Below are 20,864 nucleotides of genomic sequence, written 5' to 3' on the forward strand. Positions count from 1 at the left end.
AAGTAGCTTGCCTTTCTGAGTTTGGCTGCTGAGAAGATGATCTTTGTCCTGCTGGGTGGGAAGAATTCCATTGGAGCAGATTTGATGTGAATGTGCTGGGGTAATGGGAGAGATTAGATTTCAAATTAAAGCTTTTGGTTTGCTTTTATTTTATTATTTTAATCTCCTCATACCAGGAGATATAATTATCAGCTGCTTAATTTTGTACAGATGGAAGAGAACTCCCCCTTCCATAATAGGCAAACCTTGCAAGTCACCTCACTCATTGCATGCCTCCAGATCAAACTTCAGAATTGTTGTAAATTGAAAATAGATTTTACCTTCAGAGAAAATTTGTTAACCTTTTTTTTTTTGGAGGGGTAGTCCCTATTTATTACGTACAGTCCCATTTTCAGCGCTCTTACAATTTCTCTCACTGGCTTCAAAGCAAATTCAGGGCAATAACTAACTATGTTTTGTGGTAATGGGGGAAAGAATCACAGATTCCTGTTTGTACTGCATGAATCGCCTTGTTAGTCAACTTCTTGGATACATTTCTAACCAAGCATTAAAAGCTTGGTGGGATAGCCCACATTTACCAGTACCAGTCTCAGAGAAATGATATGATGATTGCCAAGCCTTGATTAAAGATACTGTGGTTTTATTTTGAAAGAGATTTATGCTCAAGTTTCTGAATTTCTCTTGTGCCCCCTTACACGTGTTCTGGCATTATTGTTCATTGTACTTTTGGGGAAAAATCTGCCCTTTTCTGCAAGAGGTGCATCGAAACGGCTTAAGTGAGTGCAGAATGTGTTTAGAAGAGTAAATGGTATTTTAATCTATATAGAAATGATCTTCAAATGCTAATGCACTGGTGAGACAAACCAGCAAAATGGCTAGGAGAAGGGTTTTGAAGTTCAACCACAGAGGACTCTTCTAGTTTTGCCACTAAGGAACTGAAAAGAGTTATTCAATTTCTTTGAGTTTCAGAATCCTCGTCTGTAAAGTGGGGATAGTAATATTTACCAAGATAATTAGTAAGGAGTAAAATTAGTTTATAAAAATATACACAATAATCTTAAAATAATTATTATATTCCAATATACTCTATTAAAAATAAATATACTATATTCTGTAGTAAATAATATGAAGTATAATGTATTAAGTTGATGCAAAAGTAATTGCAATTTTGGACCTTGAATTTTAAATCAGTATAGCTAGGCTCAGACACATCTTTATTAATCAAAATAGGAACCATTACAATCAACACACTTTTTGCCGATGAGAAATAAGTCTGTGTATTCCTGTAGTGTAAAATCTGTGCTTCATGCTTCAGTGAACTCTTGAAAAGCGTATTCTACATCCTGCTGGTTGTGGAAGCATTTTCCCTGCAAAAAATCAAGATGCTTGAAGAAGTGGTAGTTGGTTGGTGAGAGGTTAGGTGAATATTGTGGATGAGGCAAAACTTCCTGGCCCAATTCGTTCAACTTTTGAAGCATTCGTTGTGCTACATGTGGTCATGGAAAAGAATTAGCCCTTTCTGTTGACCAATGCTGGCTACAGGCATGGCAGTTTTCAATGCATCTCATCAATTTGCTGAGCGGATTTCTCAGATGTAATGGTTTCCCCCAGATTCAGAAAGCTGTAATGGATCAGACAAGCAGCAGACCACCAAACAGTAACCATGACATTTTTTAGTATAAGTTTGACTTTGGGGAAGCAGTTTGGAGCTTCTTCTCAGTCCAGCCACTGACTTGGTCATTGCCGGTTGTCATATACAATCCACTTTTCACTGCATGTCACAATCCAATTGCGAAATGATCACTATTGTTGCATAGAATAAGAGAAGACAACATGTCAAAGCATGATTTTCTTGATTTCAGTCAGCTTATGAGGCACCCACTTATTAAGCTTTTTCACTTTTCCAATTTGCTTCAAATGCTGACTGACCATAGAATGGTTGACGTTGAGTTCTTCAGCAACTGCTTGTGTAGTTTTAAGAAGATCAGCTTGATACTGCTCTCAACTGGTCATTGTCAGCTTCCAATGGCTGGCCACTTCACTCATCTTCAAGTCTCTCATATCCTTTGCAACACTTCTCAAACCACTGCTGCACTGCACATTCATTAGCAGTTCCTGGGCCAAATGCGTTGTTGATGTTGCAAGTTGTCTCTGCTGCTTTATAATCCATTTTGAACTCCAATAAGAAAATCACTCAAATTTGCTTTTTGTCCATCCTTTCCATAGTTTAAAATAAATATAAAATAAACAGCAAGTACTAAGTTATTAGCAAAAAGAACATCAAGAGAGAAATGTGCATTCAGATGATGTATAATATAACCACACTTATTTAAGTATGTATTCCAATATCAAATGGCAAATTTCAACAATGCAAAAACTGAAACTATGTTTACACTAACCTAATAATTATAGCTTATCATTATATTTGTTTTGCACTTGAATTGATTCACATATGCAGAGAAGAAAAAGTATATTAATTCAAGGAATGCCAACATGTATAGTCTCCAAAAAAAGAAATATGTATCCATAGGCAGCATAAAATATTGTTTATGAAGCCATTTCTCCATCTGGGGTTATAGATATAACATCCTGGTGTCCATATATACTTTCCATATATATCTTCCTCCATTGCCTCTTACACTTACTGCTTTCACGTTTAATACAGCATGTCACAGACTGTGGTGCCTGATCCCACATTCCATGTGTGACTATATTTTTTTCTCACTGAAATTCTTTCATTTTATAACCGTGTCCCATTTTTATCAAAAGCCGTCTCTCTCCTGAAGAGAGATACACAATCACTTTGCTGGTGTGTGTAAATCTGAGTTTCATAGGCACTGGGTCCTCAGTGACTTATTCAGGGAGGACTCATCTATTCTTGTTTTCTTTTTCAATAAGGTCATTAATGAGTAGGATGGCTTTTGAATCAATAATGGATGAGTGGACTGAAGTTCATGTCTATATAAATTTTTGTCTCAAACTGATGAACCTTTAATAAAGCTGCAATTTCACTGAGAAAAAAAAAAAAGGGTACATTGCCACCTACTACTGCTCTTACTGTCTAACACAAAGGACCTCACATAATACCCTAATCCCAAATCTAGATCAGATAAAACCTCAGAAAGAAAGATAGTCTTCACCAAGAGAGGAAATTGTGTCCTTCTTCTGTCTACATACACTGTCTTTGCTTTGTTCACTTGTTTGGTCCAGGCTGGTTGACCCTCTTGTGAAAAGGAGCACTGGAAAACCGGTGGTGTCCTTAGATCTGGGTTTTCTGGATTTATAAAGGAAAGGACAGTGGTCATATTCTATATTCTGACTTGTAACTCACTTTAAAATTTTAAGATATTGTCATTGGAAAATAATGCAGAATCTATTTTCAGTAAAATATATTAAACAAATTTGTATATTTTAAGTTTTTAATCACACTTCTGCATAATCACCACCCAGGTCAAGATATAGACCCTGCAAGCCCTCTAGACCCTGTAAGCCCTGCCAATTGTCTGTATGTCATCATAGCTTATTCCCTTGTCACAGACTTAGATGGCATCTTAGTCATTATTTTTTCACCCTTTATTATTTTCCCACCTATACCTATAGCTCCTAAAAATATAGTTTACTTCATCTGGTTTTGAATTTATAAAATGGAATCACTGCATGCATTTATTTTGTTTCTTGCTTCTTTCTCTAAATATACCTTGCTTTATTTTTTCTTTTTTTGTGTTTTAATCATTTCATATTTTTCTCTATTGATTTGGGAGTGATACATTTTGTGTTCTATTAATGACTTGCCTGAAATTATAACTTATTAAAGACTAAAGCTATTCAAATATTTTTTAAATTCACTAGTCTCCTTCCCAATGTATATGCTATATCTGTCTGTATTTTAATTCTTTCTTTTCTATTTTAACACCACTAGACATTATTTATCCTGTTTTATAGAATCAATACTGATTTATATTTGCTCAATATTTGCCACATCCCATGTTATTTATTTTTTCCTGTATCTTAGATCTTCCTTCTAGGATTACTTTTCCTTCTGGTTGATGTACATTCTAAGAAATTCCTGTAGTAAGGGTCTTGTGGTAACAATCTGTCTGAATGTCTGCTTGTTTCAAATCTATTTCTCCCTCATTTTGGAAATATATATTCTCTCTGGATATAGAATTTTGAGTTGGCAGTAATTTTCTTTCAATACATCTAAAATAGCTTTCCACTGTTTTCTGTCATCCATTATTGTGATCAAGAAGTTACCTGTTAATCTAACCACTGTTCTTTGGTTGCTCATAATATTCCCACAGTTTCACAATGATACATTCAAATGTCAATTTCTTTTTATTTCCCTTACTGGATTGTTAGGCCCCATGAAATTGATTATAGCTCTAATTGATGTAGTTTATTAATAGAAAATCCCAAGCTATTTTCTTTTCAAATGAAACTTCTTTTACATTTTCACTTGTTTTCTTCTAAGCCCCTGGTTAAACCTATGTTTTCTCAATCTAGCCTCCACACGCTTTATATTCTTCTTTCTTTCTGTTTCTCTGAATTGCATTCCAAATAACTTCTCTTGATTTATTTTTTCATTCCTTAATTCAGTCTCCCTTGTGATAATCATTGTTTTCCTTAGTTATTATAATTTTAATTTCTAGAACTTTATATTTTTAATTTACTATGTCATTTGTTAGTTATTCACCCACACACATTTTAAAAACTCTCTTTTATTTTGTGAAAACTAGAAGGCATTTTTTTTTTCAATATTCTGTGTCTTGTGATTCTGACATCTGGAAGTCTATGTCAAATTCTGTTGGTTCTCACTCATGTTGCTTTGTTTCCCTGTGTGTCTGCTTACCTTTGACTTTGTGCTAGTCATTGTTATTAAAATAACATGAGAAGTTCTCCAAGGTCTGGAATAAATGTGTCCTACTCCAGAGTGTTTTGCATTTTCCTCAGATTATCTGTGGGCATGTCCAGTGATTGATTAGATCAATGTAGCACTTTAAAATTCTCAAGTTATGTGTCCATAAAAGGAGGGCTACAGTTGTGCTATATCTTATCAGGGACAGAAGTATTCACTCCTTCTTCTCTTACATTGCTCTTCTACAAAGTCAGTCTTCTTTATAATCCCTTGGGATTGGAGAAAAGGTACAAGTTTAATATTGGTTCGCCTTTATCTTTTTATAATGCCCTCAGACAAGGTACAGTTGTGTTGATTTGATATTATGCTTTTCTCTCTGGGTTCAGATTCTCACCTCTAAAAAATACTTTCCTTGGAAGTTCCCACTATCTTTTCAGTTTTTCAATTTTAAAGATAATTTTAAAAAGAAATATTTTATCCAGCACTTTTCATTGTTTTCAGTGGGAGAGTTGATCCAAATAGCATAGTTTCTCATTACAGTCTACCTCACTTTCATTTAAATATGCATTTGGTTAATCAAGTTTGTGCTATTTATATAAGCCTTGGTGGGAAAAGACTTCATAAGAATATGTATTGAAATCCTACAATGAACAGCTTGCTCGTTAGGGCTACATATAAGGCATAGAGATATAATCAAGATAGTCTTTGCTTTATAGCGTCTCTGCCAAAAAAATAGGATGAGATGAAACAAGAAACATAGGAGAGTTTTTTTTTTTTTTTAACATTTAAAGGAAGGAGAGCTCACATCTGTGAAAGATTTGAATTAGGCCTTGAAGGATGGTTATAATTTCAGTATGAGGAGATTTGTGGGCAGGGAAAATTCCAGCGGAGTAAAAAAAATATGAACAATGGTATGAAACTGAAAATGGGCAAGGTCTGTGTGCTAAAAAGAGAAATGAATTTTTTTAGTTCTGTTGGAAGGCAGGATAAAAGAAAATGATTGAGAAGACTGCCATGGATTGAGATTTGCTACCAGGGGCAACTCTTTAATAAGGTGTGTCTGCATTCTCCAAACATTTTCACCCTAGAATAATGTCTCATAGCTCTTCTTTTAACAAATATATACTGAACAGCAATATGACCCAGGTGTTACTTGTTTTAAAATGACCGGTACTGTCATAAGGAAGAGGCAGGAGGAGAATTAATTCTTCTAACTTCAATTCATTTAGTCCAAGAGCAAAAACTTTTGCTTCAAAAGCAGCTACAGTATTATTTAATTCATCCGGTGCCAGAGACATCGTAAAGAAACAAAATTTGTCAGTTTGAATTATCCTTTGAGGCCTCGGATCATATCCCCTTCCATTTTTCAGGTACACTTATCTATTTTTGTACCAGCAAAGTATTTCAGTTGGCGCCTGAAATTCAATTGCAACTTTTCTCCTGTACCTTCCGTACTTTGTGATTTTAGAGCATCTGCCTGATGTGGGGTAAACCTTAGACTATAGCTATGGGATCTGGCAAATATGTACTGCTGGTTAAAATATGTATATATATGGATTGCCTCATGAGGAAGAAGCTGTGTAATATAGAGAACTCATTCATTTATTTATTTTATGAACTATTAATGGCGCCTAACAGATGTCACACTATGTGTTATTAAACCCTAGAGATATCCAGATTAATAATATATGATCCCTACTCTCCAGGTGCTTATGTTTCAGTAGGGGAAACAAAATCATACTTAGGTTTTTTATAATAGAGTATGACTAACATGATAAAGAAATATAAGCAAACATGCTGGGGAACCATAGGTCTAGCTACAGGTAGTCCTTTCCCAAGGAAACTGTGGTGTCAAGTAATGCTCAGCTTATGTATCTCTTCATGTAGTAATTCTGCAAATATCCCTGAGGGTGCTCGATGTTAAGCCACTATTCTAGGTATTATGAAAGATACAAGAATGAAACAAACTCAGATCTGTCATTTGAGGGCCTAGAAACAAATAGAAAGCACACCCATAAATCAAGTAATTGTAGTGAAACAGCAGACTTTGATAATTACTCCAGAATGGCTGGACAGGGGCATGAGTTAGTTTTATGGTAACTTAGTGGAGAGAGAGATTACCTCCAGCCGAAAAAGGGTTCTAAATATATCCACACAGGAAGTGAAATTTGAGGACGTTTCTGTAGGCTGAAGAGGATTTTGATGCAGTAAAAGAGGGGAGAAAAACACTTCACCTGGAAAGAAGGGAGTGAGCAATGATAAAATATGGGAAATCAATTCCTTAACTTATTTATTTTCCAAATATTATCGATTTCTTGTATTGCTCTACATACTCTGCTAGTCATTGGTCTTAAAAATGTTTCTTGGTGGTTCCGAGGTCTAGGGTGTATATGCGCCAGTCCAGACTTATTATTAAACCTTGAACCGGATTGTGAAAAGAGGTGATTTCTTTCTATAGGCACTGTGGAGCCCTACATCATTAATATCGTGTTGGCCAAAAAAAGATGTTACTGAAAAATCTCAACAAACCTTTTGGCGGACTCAGTACTGTGTGTGTATATATGCTAAGTTGCTTCAGTCGTGTCTGGCTCTTTGCAACCCTATGGACTGTAGCCCTCCAGGCTCTGCTGTCCATGGGGATTCTCCAGGCAAGAATACTGGAGTGGGTTGCTGTGCCCTCCCCCAGAGGATCTTCCCAACTTAGGGATTGAACCCACGTCTCTTATATCTGCTACATTGGCAGGTGGGTTCCTTACCACAAGTGCCATCTAGCAAGCCCCAGCTACTGCACATTCTCAAATTAAGAGAGAGTTTTCAGAGACAGTTTGGGGGAATTAAGTTTTTTTTTTTTCCTACAGTTAAAAAATAAAGGTAAGACTTGTAAAACTATCTGGAAAACCTATTCTAAAAATCTATGAAATGGATGAGAGCAATAAGGTCTGTGCTGGTACTGATAAAGATTATACCAAAACAGCTAAATCTGTCATCATTATGGCCCAATGCATTTAGTAGATCACAGGACATCTTCTCACTCAAAATATACATTAATATTCTCCCATGACCTGATCTTTTAGCAGTCTGGTCATTTGTAAAGAAGTCTTCATACAAAGAGAGCAAATAGGGTGGTTCATCTAAGGAGAGCTGAAAAATACGCTGTGCCCCAAACATGGGTATATCAGCATATCAGGGAGCAGCAGTTCAAACAGGGAGGTATTTTCATGTGACGCCAGAATATATGTTCCATGTGGCCCCTTACTGAAACAAATGCATTGTGCAAACTTTATTTCTGAATAGGAAGTATCTCATTTCCACATCCACCCAAAATCAGCCCAAGTGAACCTTACTACTTCCTTTTATATTTATCACATGGTACTCAGTAAACTTAGTATCAATTTTGACATAAATTCTGAAGTATTTAAGCATTTTAGGGACCATTTCTCCCCTCAAACCATACAGTTCTAAAGCCAGTGTGTTCAATATGGAAACTACATGTTGATTGTGTATGTAACTTGGATTTTTGGCTACTTTTATGTTCTTCACTTTACCTTGTACTAATATTTCTAATCAGAAGCAAACACTGGCAAATTTTACTTCTAATTACAGAAAACTTTTCCAAGGCATTTAATAAACTATTAACGTTTTTAGACCAGTCATTCAGCCATAACCTCAAAAGCAAAAAAAGAGTAATATGAAAGTCTTCATTAAAAGAATTTGTTTACTTTTTCTTAATATTGTTTACTTCCAATGCAGATAATGAGCATAAGCATTAATTAAATAATGCAATATATTTAATGTTCATTCACTGTAGCATGACTTTAATAATAAAGTAGACTTATTTATGGGACTAAAATGATGTGATTTAGCAAAAAGATGAAAACAGTTTTAATCAGAAAGCTATTCATGAATTATTGAGTATTCTGTACAAAATGAATATGGAATGATTTTATCTTTGTAAAGTGAGTGCTAAGCCCTTATTTGGATCCCTGCTCAAAAAAATCATAAAAAGAGAGGTGCATACAATATATCTACTAACCTTAGCATAACAAAGCCATTTTAAATCTGTGATTAATGTCTTATTTCTTGTAATAATAGTGCTCTGGCAAAGTCAGCATGGTTAATATTGGGGGCAGATTATTAGTACAGTCGTTGATTGCACTATCATATGGTCTCATCATACATTTAAAAATTCAAAGAAAAGAAACAGTCCAAAATCTGGAGGATGACAGGTGGGTACCAAAGAAAGAAAAGAGAAAAAAAGGGAAAAGTGAATTCTAATATCTGATTAACACAAACTCTGTAAGGAAAAAATGAAATCAAGTGATCGATATTACTATAAATGAGGCCATGTTCTCTGGTTATAGTTTCCTCAAGATTTGGCCATTAACCACAATAAATTCTGTATCTTACATAATTTTTAATAGCCACAAAAATCTATGAAATTGATAGGATGCTTTATAAATGGATAATAGCTTATTGTCCAATAAACCTCACCTTAGGCTCTTTCAGAAAACTATTTTAATTATGAAGCTTGACTCTCTGTGGTTTATCATTTTGGTCAATGTAATACATGTGGTTTAGAGCTTACATTTCTCTAAGATGAAGTGGACTTACTCTACAGTGCATTTTAAACTTTACTGAATGTATGTATTTATTCCTCTTTTAAAATTCACTCCTAAATTGAAATGCTCTGGGAAGCAGTATACTATATTAGGTAGAAATAGGAGCCTCTAAGTCAGACCACCTGGGTTAGGAATCCCAGATTCACATTTTATTTGTTGCTACAATTCTTTAATGTTTCTACTGCAGTTTGGGATTAATAAGAGTACCTACTTCCTAGAGCTATTGTGAGATTGTGTGAGAAAATCGATGTAGCACGCCTAGCACAAAGTAAAGATAATACATATATTTATTATTATTGTCATTATTATTATTACATACAGCAAGAGAGCATAGTGATTAAGAGAACAGATTTGGAAGCAGAACTAGATTCAAACACAAAAACTGCCACTTAATGACTATACATTAAAATCCTTGTCTTAATCTTAACAATAATGTAAAGATATTTCAGGTAAAAAAAAAAAACACTACCCACTGTCCAAATACAATTCATAATTTCTTCAGAACTTCATTTCTGACTCATCAGTCAGTCAGTTCAGTCGCTCAGTCGTGTCCGACTCTCTGTGACTCCATGGACTGCAACATACCAGGCCTCCCTGTCCATCACCAACTCCGAGTTTACTCAAACTCATGTCCATTGAGTTGGTGATGCCATCCAGCCATCTCATCCTCTGCTGTCCTCTTCTCCTCCTGCCTTCAATCTTTCCCAGCATCAGGGTCTTTTCCAATGAGTCAGCTCTTCGCATCAGGTGGCCGAAGTATTGGAGTTTCAGCTTCAGCATCAGTTCTTCCCAATGAATATTTAGGACTGGTTTCCTTTAGGATGGACTGGTTGGATCTCCTTGCAGTCCAAGTGACTGTCAAGAGTCTTCTCCAACACCACAGTTCAAAAGCATCAATTCTTCGGCACTCAGCTTTCTTTATAGTCCAGCTCTCACATTCATATATGACTACTGGAAAAACAATAGCTTTGACTAGACAGACCTTTGTTGGCAGAGTAACATCTCTGCTTTTTAACATGCTGTCTAGGTTGGTCATAACTTTTCTTCCAAGGAGCAGGCGTCTTTTAATTTCATTGCTGCCGTCAGCATCTGCCGTGATTTGGTGTGAGTGATTTTGGTGAGTGATTCTTGTTCATACCATAGGCCAAAACAAACATTCCTAGTCAGTTTTCTGCTGCAGGGTGCCTGTGCCATCTCTCAGATCTGTCATCCCCCGGGGCGGTTGAAGGAAGGTAAAGACAGCATAGGCAAGTCTGTAAGCTGTGTTAAAGCTGTGAACTCAGAAGCCTCTCACCTGACTCTCACTTGCATTCCAGTGATGAGACTGAGTAATGTGGCCACAGGTTGGTGTAAAGGCAGATAGATAAAACGCAGCCTCTGGCTGGTTGAGCTACTTCCCAGAGGAAAGTTGAGATTCTTGGAGAGGGAGCACTGCAGACATTTTAGTGGAGAGCTACCCTTCCCTGTCATAGGAAAGAAATACGATTGTCTCAGTCCTGATTCTCTAGAAAACAGAGCCAAAAGTAAGTACCCATGCTTCTATTTGGGAGGCATGAGCCCAAGACACAGAGAGTAAAGTAAAGAGGAAGGGAGGCGGGAGGTGATGGGAAAGGGTAAAGAGGATGTGTTGTCGTTCTGGCTGTCACTCTACACAGAGCCTCAAAGAGACACTGGAGAGGGCTACTGGGCAGGCGCACCATGATTTTCAGAGAAGCTGCAAATAAACTGGAGAGAGCATGAAGCAGTTTGTGGGAGGAAAGGATGGGGTAGGAGGAGGAATTATCAGCCAGGTTTCTTCCCATTTCTTGCTTAATTTTGGTTACAATGTATCACCTAGTCTCCACTCCCTGTATTGTATAGATCCTGGACACACCCTTATAACTACTCAGAAAGTCAGATCCTATCCCCTGCAAAAGCAGCACTTCATCCAAATCTAGAAGTGGTAGGAGTCTATCTGCACTTTGGCAACTGAGAGGGCCTTGCATTCCAAGAAGCTGTCTAGTCTTCCACAGGAAGTGGGACCACATGGGCCCAGGCAGGACTGGCCATCTACAGGGACAGCTGAGGCCAACTGGGTGAATGAGGGTCTAAGGAGGGAATCTGAGGGGCTGCTGGAGCATCAAAAATATGCCCAAGCTACTCACATTGCAGAATTAAGTAGTTTTATGTAATATAAATTTAAGGCAATATAAGTATGCAGCAAACATGAAAGTTTTTATATTTATTCTTGCAAGATTTTGATTCGGGATAAATGCAATAAGTTCTTCTTGAAAGGAGAGAATACTTTCTCCTCAACAAACAAAGTAAACAAACGTATAACATTCTAGTGCTCCAGATCACTAACAAGGCTATGCTTTTCTGAAAATCTGGTTTGATTTGGTCCTGTACTGAGAAATTTCACTGGAGAAACAATTTCAGCTATTATTAACACCATTTATATTCATATACATAAAACTCACATCTTACAATCAGAGTATCCACTTCTATGTTGACAGCAGCCATACTTTAGACATTAATAAGATCAGGTATCCATTCAGCACTCTTTCCTAAATCATTTTGCCAAAATGAGAATTTATAAGTGAGTTTTATCCTCCTGCATGATTGATTTTCCAGAAACAAAACCCGTTATGTGATAGAACTTAATTCCTCTAAACAGATTTGGTGTTTCATGTTTCAAACTGATAAGGACAATCTGAGTCTATATTCTGGAACAGCAATTAATCCAAAATAAAAAATGGTAGCTAATAACCTGTTTCATAAAATCTGAGCCTTGTCTGTTTTTCAACCACGTCGAATAATAAGGGTATGAGAATAAGTGGCCCAATGATTTGTTGCCCACACACATGCCCAGTCTTCATCATGGAAAATGCCATCAAGCAAAAGAGCATCTGGCCTTTGATATTTCTTTAATATACATTAAAAGCCCTCAAATATCCCATAAAGAGAAATGGGAAACTTAATCCCAAATGTTTAATCTAAGTCAGGGAGAAATATATTATGGAGAGAATATGCTGTCCACTATTATTGGGAAATGGTAAAGATGGACTAAGAAATAATAAAAATCAGAAGTGGACAAGACCTAAGGTCAATTTTTAATAACTTTGCATTTTCCAGCAAAGAGCTTTTTATGTTTTATTGTCTAGAAGAAGTAACTTTTAAATACTTCTATTTAAATATTTTAAAAATCAGTCATTTATATATTAAATTTACCCAGAATAAATCTATGTACACTTTTAGACTTAGGTTTATATTTATTCAATTTTTAAAAGTACGTTTTTATAAGGATGTTCAATGTGATACATTGGCATCAAGTAGTTTAGCAGACTTTTTCATGTGTTTTATAGCTGTAGAATTTTGAAATGTTTTCTATTAAAGGATTCTTTAATTTCAGACTTCTTGAATAAAATCTTGATTGTCTTCCAAATAAATTCTGCAACTTGTCTGAACAACTTATTCCAATATTTAACAATGCTGATAATTTCCCCCTCTATTAAAGCCTAGTCCCTAAAGTTATCCTCCAAGCTTAGGTCTTTTTTGCTTTAAATTTGTAAAAATGAATGATTAGGATCATTTTTATATAGTCCTTCATTTACTTAGTTTTCTTTTCTTGAGATGGATATTTTTCTTTGCTAGACTTTTACCAAAATCTCTTTAGCTTTTTCTGGCATACTTTAAAATTTAGCCCAAATCTCTATCACTTGCTTCAATTTTGCTATAAGATTAGTTCCTATTAAATGTCAGTATAAATGAGACTATTGTGATTTTTATGTCAAATATTTCTCATTTTATAAACTATAATTCTGAGGTATATTTTTAGTTTTATTTATTAACAAATTAGAATGAATCTAGAAATTTTCTATTGCAGGTTTCCAGTTCGTAAATTGATTGAGCAGTTAACAGATTTCTGTTTAGGGCTTATTTGGGGCCACTTTGCTAGATTTTAGGAAAATAAAGATTTGTAAGACAAATCCAACTTGTTTTGATTGTATAACTGGAGGAAAGAGACACATCAGAAAGTAGTTGTAATATGTGGATAACAAAACAAATTGTCCAAAAAAAGTGTGTTTCAAAGTAGGGAAAATGGTGAGAGGGAGTGAGTGACTGTGCCCACAGAGGTGAAGGGGAGCTTCATGTAGGTTATTTTGTAGTTACATCATGAAACAGAGCAAGATTATGGCAGATGGCAGGCAAGGAAAGTGGATGAAGAGAGAAATAAATGTGTTCCAGATGAAAAGGGGTGCATGTATACTCAGATCCCCACATAGAGAATTGTGAAAGGATGTTGTATTTTGGAAACTGCCTAGACTTCAGCCTTGCTGGCATATAGAAGAAAGAGGGATAAATGGAACTGAGAAGGTGGTTGGATAATGAAAAAAAGCCTGTATACTCTGCTAAGGTATTTGTACATTATTCTGTAGATAATAAATTTTCTAGAAGAAATATTTTTGAGATTTATATCTTAGAAAGAAATTCAAAACACAGAGAATGAATAGAAATGGTTTTTCCTGTGATCAGAAGAAACAGCATGGAGAGGAATTCAGATGAGAGAAAATAAGAACTCGAATGAGACTGTGATTTGGTTCTGGAATTTGTGGCTGTTGATGGAAAGTAGAGAATTAAGAAAATGAGGAGAGTAAAGGAGGTAAAGAAATGATTAGCCAAGATGAGCAATAGAGAAAGGGGGGCAACTCTGAAAGGACAGTGACTTTACAGACTTGTCTGTGCTACATCCTAATGATAGAAAATAGAGTTCTGGGGACAAGAAACCACTGGGAAGTTAGCATATTTATAAGTGATGGATCAGATCATAGGCAAGAGCCAAACCGAAAGGACACTTGTAAGCTATGAGAAATTATAAAGGTCTAGAACCATAAACCAAGGGTTACTAACATTTGAGAAATGGATTTCCCCATTTCTACCCTGATAGCTCAGTTGCTAAAGAATCCACCTGCAATACAGGAAACCAACTGCAATGCTGAAGACCCAAGTTCAATCCTTGGGTTGGGAAGATCTCCTGGAGAAGGAAATGGCAACCCATGCCAGTATTCTTGCCTGGGAAATCCTATGGACAGAGGATTACATTCAGTGTAATGGCAGTGTAATGGCAGGTTACATTCAGTGGGGTCACAAGAGTCAGATATGACTTAAAAACTAAACCACCACCGCCACTACCAAGAAATGGGATGAGGAAGCGAAGTCAGTTAAAAAAAAAAAAAGCAAACAAACAAAAAACCCAGAAGAATTTGGAGAGAAAATGTTGTCTTAGCTTGAGAGACAAAGAGTTTTAAGGAGAAGAGCCAGCAGCATTTCCTATTACATAGTTCAGCTCGAATGTTTATAGGTGAGAAAGCGTCAGACTGTTGACCTTAATGCTTAAGACATTGTGAAGAGAATGGAACAAGGACAAAGAAAGAATGTAACTACGGGAAACTCTGAAGAATCCTGGTCATCAGAGAAGGAAACGGGTGAGATGGAGAAACTCTGAAGTTGTGGCTTAGTGCTTGCTTTCTTCTGTTTGTTTTATTTTATTTGTTTGTTTTTTTTTTTTTTAAGCAAAAGTGACCTCAGTGTGATTATAAGCTAAGGGATATAATCTACTTGAGAGAAAATAAGGGATGTGCTTGGGTGGAAATAAGAACTACAGAGGAAAACCCATGGGATGAAGAATGAGCATCTCTTCTCCTAAGGAAAAGCAGGACATGCCTTGTGAGTTGTTCTGACCGACCAGGTGTTTTATATGCTCATAGATGTCACTGTCCTGCCCAGACATGGCAGTTCATTAGACATGGGGACAAAAGTCATAGACCCATGTCGAGAAGTCTGGAAACCAGAAATGAAAGTGGGAAGTGAGGAAACAAGGAAGAAACAGAATATGTTAATTCTTATTTTTGGACCTAAAAATGATGTTATGTGGCCTAGTTGAAGAAAAGGATAGGAATGGAGGGGAGGCAGTTTTCAAGGACTTGGGATTTGGAGTCAGATAAAAATGAATCCATATCTCAGCTGAGTCCTTTATTAAGTGTATGAGCTAATGCAATAAACTTCATCACTCTTTGCCTGAGTTTCTTCACATGTCAATTGAAGGCAATGGTGTTAACTTCACAAGATTGTTGTAAGGAAACAAAGAAGTTGATATAAACCTTTCAGAGGGAAGACATATAGAATATATTCTGTTTGTTCATTTTGATTACAGAGACTATGAAAGTGGGAAGAATGGTGAATATTCTAGCACAAGGGCTCTAGGACCCCTGTGAATTATGAGTAAGCCATTTGGTGGGATAACTTGAAAAAGGTAAAGCTTTGGGAAAGAGGTGCCATTCAAAAAATAGGAACTTACTAGGAACACATAAAAATTCTGCAAAGCATTCGTGATATTATTCTTGACAATGATTTCAGGGGTATGTTAAATGTCCTTATCACAATGATAGTGATGAAAGTGTCTCTGCATAGAGCCAAAAGCTGGGCTTAAGTAGGTGGCCATTATTTGTAATGCTACTATTTTGAGTAGTCAAGTCATTTCTATAAATTTGAGGAATATGAAGGGGATTGTAGAAGAAAATGTGGACGAGAGAGTGGAGTGAATCATCAAATGATGGAGAGAGAGGAGCAGGTTGAATTACCTGCTGAATCAGGACACAGATATGGACATGAAAGGAAGTGAAATCCAGGGCTTGACACTGGGAGAACACACAAAGGTCTGCAGATTTCAGTAACCTCAAAACCAGACATGACAGGGTGGAAGTAAGAATGATTCACAGAGTGGGAATTGTTAAGCAAAAGGCAGAATGAAGATTATTAACCATGGAGAGAAGGTGAAGCAGTGAGCTCATGAAGAACATAAGATATGGGTCAAAGTCATATGAGTGAGCACTGGGAGGTGACTAAGAGTAATGGGCAGAGCAAGCAAAGCAAAAACTCAGAAAACAAAGACTGCTTAACCAGTAAACCAAATACAAGCCCTAACTGATATAAAATTGGAAATTTTTAAGTGTCCAAACCTTCCCTCCAAAGCACAAACCCTAATTGCACTTTGGTATTTTCATTTATGAATTTACTAACATACTGGTCATAGCAAACACCATCTTCCAACAACACAAGAAAAAACTCTACACATGGACATCACCAGATTGTCAACACTGAAATCAGATTGATTATATTCTTTGCAGCCAAAGATGGAGAAGCTCTGTACAGTCAGCAAAAACAAGACCAGGAGCTGACTGTGGCTTGGATCATGAACTCCTTATTGCCAAATTCAGACTGAAATTGAAGAAAGTGGAGAAAACCACTAGACCATTCAAATATGACCTAAATCAAATCCCATATGCCTATACAGTGGAAATGAGAAATAGATGTAAGGGACTAGATCTGATAGACAAAGTGCCTGATGAACTATGGATGGAGGTTCGTGACATTGTACAGGAGACAGGAATCAAGACCATCCCCAAGAAGAAGAAATACAAAAAAGCAAAATGGCTATCTGAGGAGGCCTTACAAATAGCTGTGAAAAGAAGAGAAGCGAAAAACAAAGGAGAAAAGGAAAGATATTCCCATTTGAATGCAGAGTTCCAAAGAATAGCCAGGAGAGATAAGAAAGCCTTCCTCAGCGATCAGTGCAAAAAATAAGAGGAAAACAATAGAATGGGAAAGACTAGAGATCTCTTCAAGAAAATTAGAGATACCAAGGGACATTTCATGCAAAGATGGTCTCAATAAAGGACATAAATGATATGGACCTCACAGAAGCAGAAGATATTAAGAAGAGGTGGCAAGAATACACAGAAGAACTGTACAAAAGTGATCTTCATGACCCAGATAACCATGATGGTGTGATCACTCACCTAGAGTCAGACATCCTGGAATGTGAAGTCAAGTGGGCCTTAGGAAGCATCACTACGAACAAAGCTAGTGGAGGTGATGGAATTCCAGTTGAGCTACTTCAAATTCTGAAAGATGATGCTGTGAAAGTGTTGCACTCAATGTGCCAGCAAATTTGGAAAACTCAGCATTGGCCACAGGACTGGAAAAGGTCAGTTTTCATTCCAATCCCGAAGAAAGGCAACGCCAAAGAATGCTCAAACTACCACACAATTGCACTCATCTCACACACTAGTAAAGTAATGCTTAAAATTCTCCAAGCCAGGTTTCAGCAATACGTGAACCGAGAACTTCCAGATGTTCAAGCTGGTTTTAGAAAAGGCAGAGAAACCAGATATCAAATTGCCAACATCCGCTGGATCATCGAAAAAGCAAGAGAGTTCCAGAAAAACATCTATTTCTGCTTTATTGACTATGCCAAAGCCTTTGACTGTGTGGATCACACAAACTGTGGAAAATCTGAAAGAGATGGGCATATACCAGACCACCTGACCTGCCTCTTGAGAAAGCTGTATGCAGGTCTGAAAGCACCAGTTAGAACTGGACATGGACCAACAGACTGGTTCCGAATAGAAAAAGGAGTACGTCAAGGCTGTATATTGTCACCCTGCTCATTTAACTTATATGCAGAGTACATCATGAGAAACGCTAGGCTGGATGAATCACAAGCTGGAATCAAGATTGCCGGGAGAAATATCAATAACCTCAGATATGCAGATGACACCATCCTTATGGCAGAAAGTGAAGAGGAACTACCAAGCCTCTTGATAAAAGTGAAAGAGGAGAGTGAAACAGTTGGCTTAAAGCTCAACATTCAGAAAACTAAGATCATGGCATCCAGTCCCATCACTTCATGGCAAAAAGATGGGGAAACAGTGGAAACAGTGGCTTACTTTATTTTTCTGGGCTCCAAAATTACTACAGATGGTGATTGCAGCCATGAAATTAAAAGACACTTACTCCTTGGAAGGAAAGTTATGACCAGCCTAGACAGCATATTAAAAACAGAGACATTACTTTGCCAACTAAGGTCCATCTGGTCAAGGCTATGGTTTTTGCAGTAGTCATGTATGGATGTGAGTGTTGGACTATAAAGAAAGCTAGCGCCAAAGAATTGATGCTTTTGAACTGTGGTGTTGGAGAAGGCTCTTGAGAGTCCCTTCAACTGCAAGGAGATGCAACCAGTCCATCCTAAAGGAGATCAGTCCTGGTTGTTGATTGGAAGGACTGATGTTGAAACTGAAACTATAATACTTTGGCCACCTAATGTGAAGAGCTGATTCATTGGAAAAGACCTTGATGCTGGGAAAGATTGAAGGCAGGAGGAGAAGGGGACGACAGAGGATGATATGTTGGATGGCATCACCGACTCAATGGACATGGGTTTGGGTGGACTCCGGGTGTTGGTGATGGACAGGGCAACCTGGCGTGTTGCGGTTCATGGGGTCACAAAGAGTCAGACACGACTGAGTAACTGAACTGAACTGAACTGTGCTGAACTTAAATATTCATTGAACAAGAGTTAGTTACCAGACATGGTTCTATACATTGGAAAAATAGTGGAGGAAAAGGCAACCAAGTTCCCAGCTCAGTGAATTAAATTCTTGTGGGAGAAAAACAGACAATATAAAACTATATATATTAATTCAACTAGGAAGAAATCTATGGTGAAATTAAAATAAGTAGGTAAAGAGTAATCAGTAATATTGGAATGCCACTATTTTATATAAGACAGAGAAAAGACCTCTGACAAGGTGACATTTAGCTAGGATCTGATGGAGAAGGAGTTGGCCATGGAAAGATTGGGAGGTATTCCAGGTAAACAGGTGGTGTAAAAGCCCAATGGGAAGATCAAGTTTAACAGAGAAAGACAGAAACAAGATCAGTATGTCTGTACTAGTCTAGTGAGAAAAGCATCTCTTTTTCCTAAATGTTTCATGTTTTAACATGAATATGATCACACTGTATATTCAATTTTCAAGGACAACACAGTAGTAAAAACAGACTGCAGGGATGCTGCTAACATTCAAATACTGGCTCCTCCTTTCCTGCTTGTGTTATCTTGGGAAAGCTTACCAAACCATTCTGACACATTTTCTTACCTGTAATCTGATAATAACAGTAGTACCTACTTCATACAGGTGCAATAAGAATTAATAGCCATAAAACACATAGAGAAATGTTTGGCTCATAAAAAGTGCTTCTTATGTAAAATCTTTTCTTTTCATTTTTTTTTCCTGATTGCATTATGTGGGAAAGATACTCTTTTTTCTTACATGTGCTTATTGATGATTATTTCTGTTGGTTCTGAGTGTCCCATAATTCAAGTAACTGTAGAAAACAGGTTGCCCTTAATTTCTCTATGTCATAAATCACTTGACAATAAACATCATTATCATGCTTTAAGATTTCCACAGCAGTGACCACCTGGGTTGTGGAGTATGGGAAAATAGTAAAAGTATTTCACTGTCTGAAGCATTCATAAGAGCCATGCTCATCTTGATTAGTTTCCCATGGAATTACCTCCAAATAACAAAAGAAAGATATGCTGTCAACTGATGCTTTGCCAACTGAATTTATCCTGGAGGAAAGTTGTGCTTGGCCTGTACAGTGTTTCCAAAAAATTTTTATTACATTGCCAAAAATCGAGAAAATCTCAAAATTTACTATTAAAAACCTCCTTATTTCTGGCTTCTTCTGAAAAATAATTTATTTACTGTAAATGGATAGAACATAGTGGGTAAAAGGCAAAAATTGTGGATAGATTTCTTATAACATTTTTTTTTTACTATTTTTTCATAATTTTATGCTTTAACCTTAAGTTCATACTGTTAAAAATTGTCTAAAAATATTATAAGCTTTGTAAAAAACTTAAAGTATTCTATTGAAAATGGCTTGAGAAAATGGAACTTAATCTCTAGGAAAACCTAGAGTAGCTCAGAACATATAAAAATAGTTGGAATCTTTGAAATGTGACTTTAAATAACTTTCTTTAAAAATAGTAAAGAAATTTTCCAAACAGGTAAGTTTTTATTTTAATGTTCAGAGTTATGCAGATTGAAAGTTATGTACATATGATGAACTTGAACCAAATGAAAATATGAAGAGACAGAGGACATTCCCATTAATTGATTGTTATGAATTACTGAAGTAAAAACAGCATTTAAGTAACACCCACATTGTACTGTATAAAAGGAAGCACATGCCATAATCTATCTGATCTAAATTGACTAAATACAAATACATAAATATATATTACACTTATGTGTATAGTCTTAAAAGCCAGAAAAGTGAATTCTTAAAAGCCATACAATTGATCTTTTAAATTTATTATTTTTCCCTTTTTTTCAGCTTTCTTGAGATATAATTGACAAATAATATTGTGTAAGTTTAAGATGTATCATGTGATGGTTTGATATACATGTACATTGTGAAATTATTGCCACACTAAGATTAGCTACTAAAAATATTCATCAGCTCACATAGTTAAGTTTCTGTGTGTGTATTTATGTGGT

The 20,864-nt window shown here is 36.4% G+C and overlaps 1 protein-coding gene across 1 annotated transcript in view; it reads left to right on the forward strand.

Annotated features, from left to right (window-relative positions):
- The window catches only part of ARHGAP15 (Rho GTPase activating protein 15), a 677,158-nt gene that overhangs the window by 123,676 nt on the left and 532,618 nt on the right, over window positions 1-20,864 (forward strand). The gene's annotated exons all lie outside the window — the stretch shown is intronic.

The sequence above is a fragment of the Muntiacus reevesi genome, chromosome 3, assembly GCF_963930625.1.
Source record: "Muntiacus reevesi chromosome 3, mMunRee1.1, whole genome shotgun sequence".
NCBI classification, from domain to species: domain Eukaryota; kingdom Metazoa; phylum Chordata; class Mammalia; order Artiodactyla; family Cervidae; genus Muntiacus; species Muntiacus reevesi.